The 14,293-nt window shown below is 34.5% G+C and overlaps 1 long non-coding RNA gene across 10 annotated transcripts in view; it reads right to left on the bottom strand.

Moving 5' to 3' along the window:
- Positions 1-14,293, bottom strand: part of LOC137490454 (uncharacterized) — an 84,991-nt gene that overhangs the window by 61,408 nt on the left and 9,290 nt on the right. For 8 of the 10 annotated variants that reach the window (XR_015504298.1, XR_015504299.1, XR_015504303.1 and 5 more), the window contains one exon: positions 604-777. This is a non-coding gene — a long non-coding RNA (uncharacterized LOC137490454). Of the gene's footprint in view, positions 1-421; positions 778-14,293 lie in introns of those variants that run through there. The other 2 variants (XR_015504295.1, XR_015504294.1) reach the window with 1 other exon arrangement.

The following is a 14,293-nucleotide window of genomic DNA, read 5'->3' as shown; positions in this document are numbered from 1 at the left end:
CACTTCTTTACAGCTTAAAGTGACATTTATAGGCTTAACTAGATTAATCAGGTTAACTAGGCAGGTTAGGGTAATTAGGCAAGTTATTGTATAATGATGGTTTGTTCTGTAGACAGTCGTCAAAAATTGCTTAAAGGGGCTAATAATATTGAAAATGGTAAAACTGCTTTTATTCTAGCCTAAATAAAACAAAAAAGACTTTCTCCAGAAGAAAACATTATCAGACATACTGTGAAAATTTCCTGAATCTGTTAAACATCATTTGGGAAATATAAAAAAAAGAAAAGAAATTCAACTATACAAACATATACATACATTATGAGTCACTAAAAACCACTAAAATGTAATAATGGTTGATTTTTTGTGTGGTTAATGTGTGGTTTTTGGTTAATAAGGATTAAAAAAACATATAGCACACACATACAGTGCAATGGGTAATTTAATTTTAACCTCAGTTCATGACCTCTTTAATATGTATTCTTGATAGGCAGCTCATTGCTTTTGGAACCAAGAAAACACTCACACCTATATATAATAAATTATTCAGTCAGTCCATCAAAAGTAACAAAAGGGATTGGCACTGTCAGAGAGCATCAGCCTTACTTCCTGTGACCGTAAATGGCCTGCATGCACTGTCCTCATCCTCCCCTTTGATGTCCATCAGATGGCAGTCATCAGGAGAAAAGGTTGCACCTCATATCCAGAAGCTGGTCCATGTCAGGTTGTAATTGTTGTCCTAGACATGGACTGTCAGCTCTGTCAGAATGGTTCAGCTTCCTGCAGGAAACAGGAAAAAGACTTACAAGAGACTCATTCTTGACTTCCTTTCAACTTAAATAGAAAAAGCTGAATTGATTACAGAGAAAGTTCACAGAAAATGTAAATTTCTTCCTGTTAATGTTAGATAGTTTGATAATGATTGTATTTCTGAAACAAAAAGCTTTGTGAGACAGTAAATCAAATACAGATCAAATTAATCACTCATCTACTTTATATGAATTCAACTTCATTGAGATTTGGCTTAACCTTAAAGATTAGTTCATCCATAAATAGACATGTGTTGTTAATTTACTTAACCTCAGAACTTTTTTCAGTTCATTTTGTTTCATAAGACTCATAAGACTAAGAATTGTTAATAACAGACAGACAGATTAACATTTTCTTTTCCCAGCATGTTTTTGTCTGGCTCACAAAATTTCAGTAGTCATTGACTTCAAGCTAAAAATCATCTTTAATGTTCTGCTAAAGAAAAATAGACATTAGGGTTAGTAAATAAACAGTGGTTTTCTTTTTACTTTTTTTAGGGGTGAATTAATCTTTAAACAAATGAGATTCATGAAAAGGTAATTCTGACTGAATAGTGGTTTGAATGGCACATTGATGAAACAGTGACTATGTTTACATGGACACCAGTAATCAAACTTTTTGCCTTAATCTGACAATAAGACAATAACATGATTAAGGTGTTTACATGAGATGCGTTTTGAATGTTCCTCTCATGATCCTGTTTTACATGTTATAGCACATAGATCGATTAACAACATTGCGTCACCACACTATCCACATTTCCTCTGGAGTTTCACTTTTAGTTTTTCGACTTGAACTAAAATTCGGCAGTTTCAATTGCATTTATGCCCCATGATAAACTGAGGTATTGGATGCAAGCATGAAGTAAGGACAGTGAAGTAAGTGTCAAACAGTCGTGTTTGTATGCAATATCCAGTCGTAAAACTAGGTGAAAAGTCCTACATGACTGTAACAGTTGGATTGTAGTTTTTACATGTCTATCCTGCACTTCAATAATGCGACCAAAATTGTCATACTCCACATGTCTTAATTGGATTTGTGTTCAGTTCAATTGTGACTTTAGTCTGATTAAGATAATTAAAAATCACTGTTTACATGGTAGACTTTTAAGCCGCCTTTCTACTGCCCACAGCATTCAGACAGGACTGTCGGAATACGTCCCCTTGTGGCAGTCGCACAAACTTTTCAGATTTGTCGTGCACCATGGGAGAAAAGCTGTTCTCGCAGTATCTGAAATAATGAAAATGTGGAAACAGCATTAAAAATGTATATTTTATTACTCATTTATGAATAGAATAGTATTTTTAATCTAAAATAACTAAAAAAAAATAAAAAACTAGTATTTCTCATCCCGTGTGCATGGACCTGCTTGAACAACAGTGGAATATATAATATCCAGTTGACCGGTCGCATAGCATCGAGTTGCAGGAGTTCATATTTTAATGTATTCGCAGCTCAAATCGGATCCGAATTTTCCGCATACGGAGATGATCGGAATTCCACAGAGCTCCCGGACTACTTTCTATTGAAATTGAATGACTTCCGATCTGTCGCTTGTTGTTTGTTGCGTGCAGTGGAAAGGCGGCTTTAATCAGAGTATTGTGTTAATCATATTAAAACTGGATTATTAGTGTCTATATAAACATACTCATTGTTAGTAACTTGATTCTCAAACTTAAAGACAGATTCAAATGAATTCTTAGGAACAAACATAATGATTTAAAAATCACAGTCCATTTACAAATGTCTTGACACATTTTATTCCAGTTTTGCTTAAAGATTACACACACCTTTTTGTCATTGGCTTTGCTTTTTGCAACATAAATTACACAGGTTTTTGTGTATGCTGCTTATGAGTTTTTTAATTCCTACATTGTCTGTAGATCACTTGCAAAACTTTCCACTTTCATCAGTTGCTGGACAGGATTGCATTTTCACACAGATTTTCATGTTCACTAAACCTGGCCCTGTATATCTATTGTCTAAGGTGGTTACATCCAGCTTTATGATGTTATAATCTGCTATTTAAAGACTTTAAAATTATACGTGTTGACATCAGTCAGCCTTACATCATGAATAATTTCAATTCTTCTTCCCCTGTCAATAAATGTGATTTAGCCAGACTCTGGACACTCTGAAAGGGACATTAAGGGGTAGGGAGACATGCAAAATACCAACCCGGCATATATCAGACTCTTATATCTGATATGAATTTTAATAATCTTCTAATGTATGCAAAGACCACTGATGCTCCACTTTGAACTATCTCTCGAACTAAAAAACAAAACAACATACGTAGTTTTTCTAAATATGAAATCAGCCTAGGTATTTGGTATGCAGGTCATGTCTCGCATTTTGTTGGTTTTGTTATCTGAAGTTCTGAATCTGTTAATTAGTAGTTTCTCTATATCATGATTTAGTTTTTTTTCTCTTTTAATTAGTTATGAATTGCATTATGGAACATAAATCTTTTGCTGTTGAAAATGTTACTCTGCAGTTAAACAAAGTGATGTTTGACTTTTTCAAAGTTTAAAAAACAAAATATTGTATAATAATAAATAGACAATGAGGTCTCTAAAATAACAGAAAAGTACTGATAGTTTATTACCAGGTTTTTGTTCCATAAATACAGACAATTTGTTACTTCAAACTATTAAAATATCAATAAAAGTAATGTTGTAAAACTTTTCAACATTAAAACTTTTAAAAACGTTAAAAAAAAGTTCATGGTCACAATCCAACTCAAATACATAAATAAATACTAAAACCATGAATCCCAATGAGGCAAAACTGTTAATTTATAGATTTTTTACAGTGCTTTGTGCAGTAGGTAACATTTAACTAATTTCAACTGGCATTAAGCTACATTTACAGCCAAAGCCATTATAGACCACTTCAATGCGGTCATGTCATTGGCCCATGAACATTTCCTCTTTGTAATCAAACTATTTTATAAGTGTAACAAGAGGCAATTCAATCATATCTTAATGTTAAAACAGCTATCATAACATTACTTATCAATATGTCACTCTTTTTAGATTATCCAGATTATTAAACATCGCATCTATGTCCAGATCAAGAATTTTCCCATGATCCTCCATCATTATTGTAGTAGATAAATAATTCAACACCATTAACTGTGACTAAAACTGAACTTTATGGAGTTTAACCTCAGAAAAAATGCAAAGTCACTGTTCTGTAACCACCTATCTAATAAGCTTTTCTCCTCATTGGTCCTTTGTTGTCTCGCCTCTGGGCTACAATGTCTCCTTCTGCAATTTTATCTTCAATTATGCAGAGAATTTTGCATCTCGGGGTCATAATCATAATTATCTTTTACATATCTCATTAAATGGACCTCATTTTCCCCAGAACCAAGTCTCAGTTAGAGATTAGTCCTCTATTGACAATCCCTTATGATGAACCATGCATGAATAATTCACATATTCATTCAGTTCACAAAACTGAAAAGTTTTTTTTTCTTTTGTCCATCAATATCATCAGTACAATAGCACAGACAAAGCGTAAAAAATCTGTCTATGATACAGTTAATTTAAATAATTTGTGTACTTAAGTTATCAGAGTATCTATTGAGTTTAAGTTAAATTACTGGATATATTCATTTGATTTCATAAATTATAAGGCAGCTGAATTTACTAAGGAAATCTGAATAAGTCAGCTTGCACTCCAATAAGACATTGTTGTCTTAGTGTAATGACGGTGTGTGCACAAAGATAAAGTTCCAATTATTTAAAGTGGTCAGGCAGGCAAGGTTCAGGGATAGATAGCATACAGATATTAAAAAAAGAGTAGTCAGTGTAACAGGCGGAAAGGTCGAGGTAGGTCGAGAACAAACATAAACAATAAACAAACAAATGGTCAAAACAAAGGTAGGCAAGACAAAGAAAATGCTTGGTTATACACAGATATACAAGACTGAGCAAAGATTGTGCGTGAAAGTGGTGCTTATCCAGTGCGTGTAATCAGTGTAATTGATCTGCAGCAGGTGTGAGGTGTTGAGGATTATGAGATGTGTACTCTTGTTCAAGGGTAGATGTGATGTGAAGAGTGTCTGGTGGGCATTTTACTTGGTGACCATGACACTTTGGTTAAATTGTCACATTTTCAGTAAAAAAACTTTACTTTAAAGGAATGTTATACACTGTAAACAAAATATCTGTAAATATCATGTTGTGTTCATACCAGACGCAGAAGAAGCGTCAAGCGCGAGTGTGACATCCTACGGCGCGAAATGCGCAAATGGCGCAAATCGCTCAAGTTCAAAAATCTGAACTTCAGCGGATATTGTGGGGGCGTGATTATGATGCAGCTCCTGTTGTTGGTAACCCGGGGGAAAATTCTCCTGCACACAATGACAACAGTTCATCAAACTGGGTTCGGCTCATTCAGAAGCACCGCTGTATGCTTTCATCATCCAGGTTAAGTTTCTGGAGGAGTTTATAAGATGTAGTGGACTCAGACACAGCCCCAAATGTATTGATGCTGTTTTTTTCAGCCTTTATAAAGCACATAAACAGAGTTATTTTCTCAATAAAATCCATGTTAGCCATTTAGCAACAAAGCTAAAGTCACCGGGCAGACAGAAGCTTTGCCAATCGCGTGAATCCGTGTCTGTTCTGAAGTAAATTTGACGCGCGAATGAAGCGGATTTTGGCGCGCGAATGAAACGGATTTTGATGCACGAATGAAGCGAGTGAACTCAAATGTTTACTCGAACTCAAAATTTATCTGCGTGTTACGCATCTGGTGTGAATGCATTCTCAATTTCCATATGTCAGCCTTTTTACACATTTTTTTTTCATGAATTTATTTGTGAGTTGCATTAGGGGATGTTGAACTCTGATCTATTGAGTTTAACTGTTTGATTTAAATGTTGCATTTAACCGTACCGCTTAACAAAGTGACATTTCTAGACATTTTAGTGAAAACATATTGCATAATAATTAATATAATGAAGTCTCTAAAATAACAGAAAAAAAACCAATACAGACAATTTATAATTTATTAAAAATGTAAACAACAAAAAATCTGTTATTTTCACAGGTTCTGTATGTTCCATATTTAGACATTAATCTGTGATCAGTTGAAAATTTAACTGTGCAGTTCAACAGTCACATTTTATCAGATTTTTGTGGTTTGAAAAAATAATATTGTATAATCATTAAAATATAGAAAATGAGGTTTCTAAAAAACAGAGAAGTACTGACAATTTATAACCAGGTTTCTGTTATGTACAACAGACATTTTATCACTTCGAACTAGTAAAAATGTTAACATGAATGTCACTTTTTCATACTTTAACATCAAACACTGTTGGAAGAAAGACCAAAGTCCCATAATGCAATTCAAATACATACATACATACAAAACCCCCCAGAAAACTCTTAATTTACAAATATTTTAACAGCGCTATGGGGTTGTGCAATAAGTAACATGTAACTAATTTTAACTGGCGTTAAGCTACATATACAGCTACAGCCGTACAGTTGGATTGTCTGTCCACTTTTCCGCCTTGCCCTTACGTGACAGATCTTGCTTTTTTCACATTGCCCTGCAATATTGTACCCAGCATGAAGCCATTTTCACAAGTGTGTTTTTCTCCCTGATGTGTGAGTCTTTATTGCCTCTAATTAGTGGTGTATGGTAGAGTGTGTCCTCCAAAAGACACGCAAGACAACCCAAAGACAAACTACGCCTGGCATGTCATCCTGAAAGAGGCTACGGCCCACCATTGATATGGTGATCGTGGGTGAACAGTGTGATCACTAAGACCATCTGTCCTTTCTCTCAGAGGTCACCCAATCACAGTCACTGTAAGTGGTTGGCACTGGACACCAGTGTATAACGCAATCAGTGGCTAATCCTTTTGGGTATAGACTTAAAGCTGAAGTGGCTAATTTCTGCGCCAAGAGCATCACCAAAGAAAATGCATGAATTACAACTGATTTTATACTTTAAGGCATAATTTACCCAAAAAATGACACATACTTGATCACAAGTGGTTCAAATGTTTCTTTTTTCTGTTAAACATAAAATAAGTTTTTTATATATAATAAAACTGGCTCCACAGTAGATAAAAACACTATGGAAGTCATTAATGGTTACTGGTTACAATAGATTTGAAGTAAAGAGTAAGGAAGTATGACAGAATCTTATTATTTACTCCTTTAAAATTAGCATAAATAGACTTTTCTTGAGGTATACACCAAAGTGAAATGACTTCTTAACCTAAAGGGATATCTAGATAGGAATTGCTTTTGTTCATACAGTGAAATAATGTATATTCGATAGTCTATCATCACCTAAGAAGAAAACAATTACTAATGTACAACAATTGGTTCAATTTAACAGTGAAAATGTAGTTATCTGTACAATTTACATACTGTGTGCTATTTTCTATTTAGTAACCCTGGTTGTTCAACCCTGTTAGGCTATATTATTGGTATGGGAACCATTTTGTCAAGCTAGTTCCTAGTTTCCAGCATGCTCTGGTTTTGAATCTAGGGCTGTGTCTATCAGCTTGTTAAGTGTGATGTCACGTGAAGCAGCTTCCGGGTCCAATCGATTGATCAAACTGTATGGGGAGACTCAAAAAAATGGTAATAATAAACAATTACAAAGCACTGTAATACTTTTGAAATATTTCCATCCATGCCTTATATCCGATGGCCAGAAAGGGATTCATTTTTAATAAACTGTTAAAATATTGGTGTCTGTGAGGCAGCAAGTCCAGAAACAGTTGTGTACACCATGATTTTAAATGTGTGATATGACTAAAACGTGGTCATAAAGTTGACCAACATTTTCTCAGTTCAAATGAGTAGCGGCTTGGACCCTGGAAATAGTATTCCATACGTCATGACTTAACAAGCGGACAGCTCTCGAGCAATAGATTACGTACGTTTATTCAGGCACTGGTAAAGGCAGAGATAAACTTGACATTGGGCTACTGAGTGCGACATGAGAACGTACTCTTTGTAGAAATTCATGAATAACAATATAACTGACATTTTTACATATGAATTTTATAAAGATTTTAAAAATAGAACATTGTAGATAAAAATTTTGACTGTTTCATAAACAAGCTGCATTTCAACCACTTATTAGTTAAATGCTTGCTAGATTGTTCTATACATGTCTAACAATGTTCATTCTTGGTTAAATATGGTTTCTTAAAAAAAAAACTTTGTTTTTTTTTATGTTCGGCGATTTGGTCATTTATGCTTTATAATAGGCATGGGCCAGTATAAGATTCTGATGCTATGATAGCCTTGGGAAACCGGGAGCACCCGGAGGAAACCCACGTGAAGGCAGGGAGAACACGCAAACTCCACACAGAAACGCCAACTGAGCCGAGGTTTGAACAAGTGACCCAGCGACCTTTTTGCTGTGAGGCGACAGCACTACCTACTGCGCCACTGCCTCGCCCTTAGCTAATTTATTAGTTTCAAAAACAGATTTCTATCAACTTGAAAAGGCATCTTTGGATATCTTTCTTTTCTTTGGATACAAGTAACCCACTACACTGTTCAGGTTCATAGCATGATTGTACATAGGAGCATAAGCAATTTCTTTTTCAAATGTTTGCTGAATCGTGCGCTGACAAGTAGCTTTTGATATTGAGAGTCCTTTACTGCAGGAGATACTGCTGCCCAAAAAAACTAAAGAAAATAGTCATAAAATGAATAAAATAATAATAATTAATAATAATAATGATAATAATATTAATAATAATAATAATAAAAATAATATACCATAGGAACAGTATAAAAGAAAGAAACCTTGAGTTTTTTCAACTGCGATAAACCTTTATTGTCCTAAACCGGTTATCATCTTATGCTTACTTCAAAACGTCTGATAAGGACATTTTTGAGCATCAATGCTGCCTGATTTACAAAGTGCATTCTGGACGTTTCAGGTAACTATTTTTCAAGTATTTTGCAACTGAAACAGTCCTTAAAATGGCTCACTCCCTGATCAGTGCTCTGACTACTGAACAAGGGAGCTGATTGAGATGCACCCTAGGCATAAATGTTACAATTAAGTATTATTTTGGGTGTTTTAGAACAAGATTAATATAAAGACATGACTACTGTTATTTTATGGTTGTTTCAAAAGGTTTTGCCTGTATACTGCAAAAAATATCATGACAAAAACCAAGAAAAAAAATATTTGTATGTTGCTTTAACCTATTGTAATAAGTTAATCAGGTTTTAACTAAATTTTTTAAGTTATAAAAAACTTTAACTTCATATTTTACGTCTGATTAATAAATTGAAACCGAACTTTAACTAAATTGAGCTTTAACTCTGAAAACTGGACTAACACAGCTGACACTGTTTTAATTTCAATTTACTACATCTTCTGTTAAGCTGCTTTGACACAATCTACATTGTAAAAGCGCTATAAAAATAAAAGTGAAATTAATTTAATTGAATGTAAGTTGAGATGACTCAAAAAGATAATTTGATTTAACAACAAAATTTAAGGCAACAAGTAAAAAAATGTAAATTAATTTTCTTTTTACAATGCTTTTTTAGTATTGTAAATTAGCAACTGCTAAATACATAAAAGGGTGGGTCTCTTAATCTGTTACATGTCATGAGAAGGTACACAAAATAAAAGTTTTAATACTTTGTACTATTAAATCAAACACACAGACTATCATCAAAATAGTTCTTTTTCTACTCATTTCTGCGTAACGTGTTTGTTCATATTTGTATTTTTTTGTCGTAGTAAAAATGAGAAAATTTTAATTCTCCTTCGCAAGAATCCTTCCAGACCTTTTTCGTGAATGGACAGTGGTTATCATGTTTATACGTGATGAATATCTGTCTAACATATGTGGTCATTGAGATCACTGTGTGATCTGGAAACACACTATGGGATCAACGAGTGGCCAAGTTGTGTCCGTAAGATGTGTGTGTGCGTGTGTGTGTCTTGCAACAGGCTGTGAGAGTGTCACTGTCCCCTCAGTAATTCAGGCCTTCCAGCTGAGATCAGCTCTAATAAACCATCTGCCACGTCATCCTGCTGCATTCCCACTATGCCATCACAGTGCCTCAATACTTCACACACAAAAAAGGCCTCCTAAATGCAGTACACCAGCATGGTAAAACAGGTATCCTATTAGAGATTACATTAATGACAACATAAAAAATATTAGAACATAAACTCATGGAGGTGGATCGGTTCATAGAATGACACATACTCTCATTGAGGATTACAGTTATAAAACTGACACCCAGAATCTTCCATTAAAATATATGCAGTTAAATTTCATGTTCGGTAATTAATATTTAAACTTGTACCTTCAAATCTCAAGGACAAATGCAAAGCAAAAGTGAATACTGGCTGTCTGAACTAATAACCTTATCAAGCCCCGCGTGTGCTATTTTAACATTTTGTATTTAAGACAGCATTACATATTTTGGTGTAATTTCATACTAAGTTCAAAGCTTATATGACTACATCAAGGGGATCAAATATTTCTGTACTTTACAGCAATATAATTAAATTTTAAAGGTCATTAGTTTATGTATTTATTTTACCACAACATTAGGTACTGCCTTAATTCTCCATGGCATAGATTCAACATGGCGCTGGAAACGTGTTGCACATTCAAGATGTAAATCTCTTTTTCTCTTATGATTGCGATCGAGTGACTGCTGAGGCTATTTGAGTTTAGTGAATTCCCTATCATGTTCAGAAAACCAGAGCTGATTTGAGCTTGCTGACATGGAGTGTTTTCCTGCTATAAGATGGGTTCACAGGGTTCATAAAAGGATGGACATGGTCAGCAACAGGAGTCAGGAAGACTGCAGTATTTAAACGATGAACATTTGGTACTAAGGGGATCAAATTGTGGCAAAAATGTTCCACACACCATTAAATTACACTTTAAAAGTGCTAGGTTGTATGCTTCCAAATTTGAGTCAAATATGGACCAACCCATTCCAACTAATTCTCATTGGATTATAAGTAGACTGTTAAGTTGGGGATAGTGTAAGTGTAAGTTGGCATGTACTTGCAAAGTTTCTTATAGTCAGTTAAATGTCTGTTGAAGAAGCAATATCAACAGATATTAAGCAGACAGTCTACTAATACTTAAATGGACCATCAAAATAAAGTGTTACAAATTTAAATTGCATTTCTTTACATTAAATGTTGGGTTGGTCCAAATTTGACCAAGCAAAGGGTTGTAACAAGCAGGATTTCTTTAAATTGTACTCACCATCAACCTAGACTATAGAAATAAAGATAATTCTATACTTTCAGGCACTTAAAAAAACTATTTGGACAACTAATTGTTAACTCTTAATTTTAACTAAAAGTTTTGTCCATCCAAATCATGTTAAGCATCAACTACAAAAAAAATAATAAATGCTGCTAGGCTATGAAATACAATTGAGTTGGTTCAACATAAATTTATCAAATAGTTTAATAAAAAAAAAAAGGTTTTAAATCCATAAAATATATTAAGATATTTTACCCAAATAAAACATTTAATGCCTTTTTTGTTTTGTTTTTTAGGATGTCTATTTCTCAAATTTGATCTGTGCAAATTGTAGCCTTGTTCTTGTTCTCAGTGGACAGAAATGGCATAGGTTTGGTCGTCTGCTGCTGTAGCAAATCTGTTTCAAGGTTCAACACATTATTCACTTAAAAATACTATTCTGCTCTTTCATTGATTTCACTGGTAAAGAGGGGTCATTGCCTATTAATCAGCTAACCAGTCTGGCCATTCTTCTCTAACGGCTGGCATCAATAAAGCATTTTCGCCAAGAGAAGTGACACTAACTGACTATTTTCTCTTAGTGCTGCAAACAAGGGAGATGGTTGTTTGTGGGGGTAAAAAAAAAAAAAACCACACTAGATAGTGGTGTTACTGTTATACTCAGACCAGCCATGACCACATCCTCATACCTAAATGCATTGAGTTGCTGGCATGTGATGGTGGGATATTCATATAAACTATAGCAGTTGAACTTGTGTACCAATAAATAGGCCTAATAACGAGTGTAGAATAACATTCTTCAATGTTCAATACTGTAATTTCACATACTGTACATTACTAAATGCCCTGATATAATTAGGTTTTTCCATCCCAAAAGGCCAGAGTTCTCCGATTGTTCTGATGATGATCAGAGTTTTGTTTCCAAGGCCTTTAAAGCAATTGAAAACAGTTACATAATGACAAATTTGGAAACACTACAGTTGACCGAAGTGCTATCTTTGCATATAGATGGTATTATGTTAATATTTCAAACGGCATCCCGCTTTAGTAGAAGTTGTAACGAGACTCGGATTGATGCGTTTCATGCAAGTCTCCAGCAGTGTTCTCTGTTAGACAGAATAAATCTCTTTTGTGGGAGACTGAGCTTTGTAACTGTGTAGTTCTTACCCATGTACAAGGACACACATTATAAACTAAAGCTAATTACAAAGCATCATATGGCCTCTTTAAAGTTGATAAAATAAAATTAAAAAAGTCTAAGCCACATTGCCAACTGTTATCCTTAATAGCAGTTTCAATAGACATGTTTAATATATTAAGATTGTTAGATTATATTAGTCTTAATTTACCTGCAAATGTCATCTTTATTTGTTAAACCTACCATGCGTAGGAATTTAATTGAGTTCATAATAACATACTGTATATTAAGGTGCTTCACATTGCTAATAAAGTCTGACATAATGTTCCAATTTGATTTATTCTAGTTTTCTAATATTAATGGACTTTGTTTGTTATTTTAATAATGATGCTAAAAAACTGAATGTGGGGAATATTTTAAAAAATGCTTATATATATATATATATATATATATATATATATATTGTAGAACATTTGTAGCCTAGACAACATATAACATGTACATCACCTTTTGTATTCTAATACATTAAGCTTCATTTCATGTGGGGAAGAAAAACTCATCCTGTTGGAGTTATGGAAATGATTGCGTCAAGCAATAATAAAACACAAGTGTAATTATGTTCAGTTGTTCTCTGAGAAGGTTTGCAATAGTTTTAGGCTATTAAACTTTAATGGATTCATTTGCATCTTTGTCAACAGTGGCAAAAATAATTAAATATTTCACAATGTTTCATTTGGCTTTTAAATGAATGTCGTGGAATAACATAACATTTATCAGCTTAAAATAAAACTTAATAAGGCAACATATCAGGACAGAAATCAATTAATCTCAGAACCAATATAAAATCACAAGCCACTTTATTAGCTATACCTTACCAGTACTTTGAACTGCCTTAATGTTTCATGGCATAGATTCAACAAGGTACTGGAAATATTCCTCAGAGATTTTGGTCCATATTGACATGATAGCCTCATGCAGTAGTTGCAGATTTGTCAGTTGCACATCTATGATGCAAATCTCCCATTCCACCACATTCCAAAGGTACTTTATTAGATTGAGCTCTGGTGACTGTGGAGGCCATTCAAGTACAGTGAACTCATTGTCATGTTCAAGAAACCAATGTGAGATGATTCACACTTAATGACATGATGTTTTATCCTACTGGAAGTAGCCGTCAGAAGATGAGTACACTGTAGTCAAAAAGGGATGGACAGCAACAATGCTCAGGTAGGCTATGGTGTTGACACAATGCCAAGAAAACATCCCCCACCCCATTACACCACCAACACCAGCCTGAACTGTTGATACGAGGCAGGATGGATCCATGCTTTCATGTCGTTAACGTCAAATTTTGACCGTACCATCTGAATGTTGCAACAGAAATCGAGACTGATCAGACCATGGCAACATTTTTCCAACCTTCAATTATCAAATTTTGGTGAGCCTGTGCGAATTGTAGCCTCAGTTTCCTGTTCTTAGCTGACAGGAGTGACATCCGGTGTGGTCTTCTGCTGCTGTAGCCCATCTGCCTCAAGGTTCAATCTGTTGTCCATTCAGAGAGGCTCTTCCGCAAACCTCAGTTGTAGCGAGTGGTTTTTTGAGTTACTGTTGCCTTTCTATCAGCTCCAACCAATCTGGCCATTCTCCTCTGACATCAACAAGGCATTTGCTCCCAAAGCCACACTGGATATTTTCTCTTTTTCTGACCATTCTCTGTAAACCCTAGAGATGGTTGAGCGTGAAAATCCCAGTAGATCAGCAGTTTCTGGAATACTCAGACCACCCTGTCTGGCACCAACAATCATGCCACGTTTAAAGTCACATAAATAACCTTTCTTCCCCATTCTGATGCTTGGTTTCTTACTTTAGCAGATGGTCTTGAACATGTCTACATGCCTAAATGCAATAAGTTGCTCCAATGTGACTGACTGATTAGAAATAAATAAAGTGGCCAGTGAGTGTATTTCTCTGTTAAAGGGACAGTTTGACCCCAAACTACTTATTTAAAAGAAGCTGAATCAATGTGTGAATAATGACACTGAACTTGAGCTTCATTCTTCTGTTGAACACAAAAGAAGATATTTTGAAGA

This window comes from Danio rerio, chromosome 12 (genome assembly GCF_052040795.2).
Source record: "Danio rerio strain M-AB ecotype USA chromosome 12, GRCz13ab, whole genome shotgun sequence".
NCBI lineage: Eukaryota > Metazoa > Chordata > Actinopteri > Cypriniformes > Danionidae > Danio > Danio rerio.
Note: the sequence above shows the minus strand (reverse complement) of the source record. Positions and strands in the feature narration are given on the sequence as shown.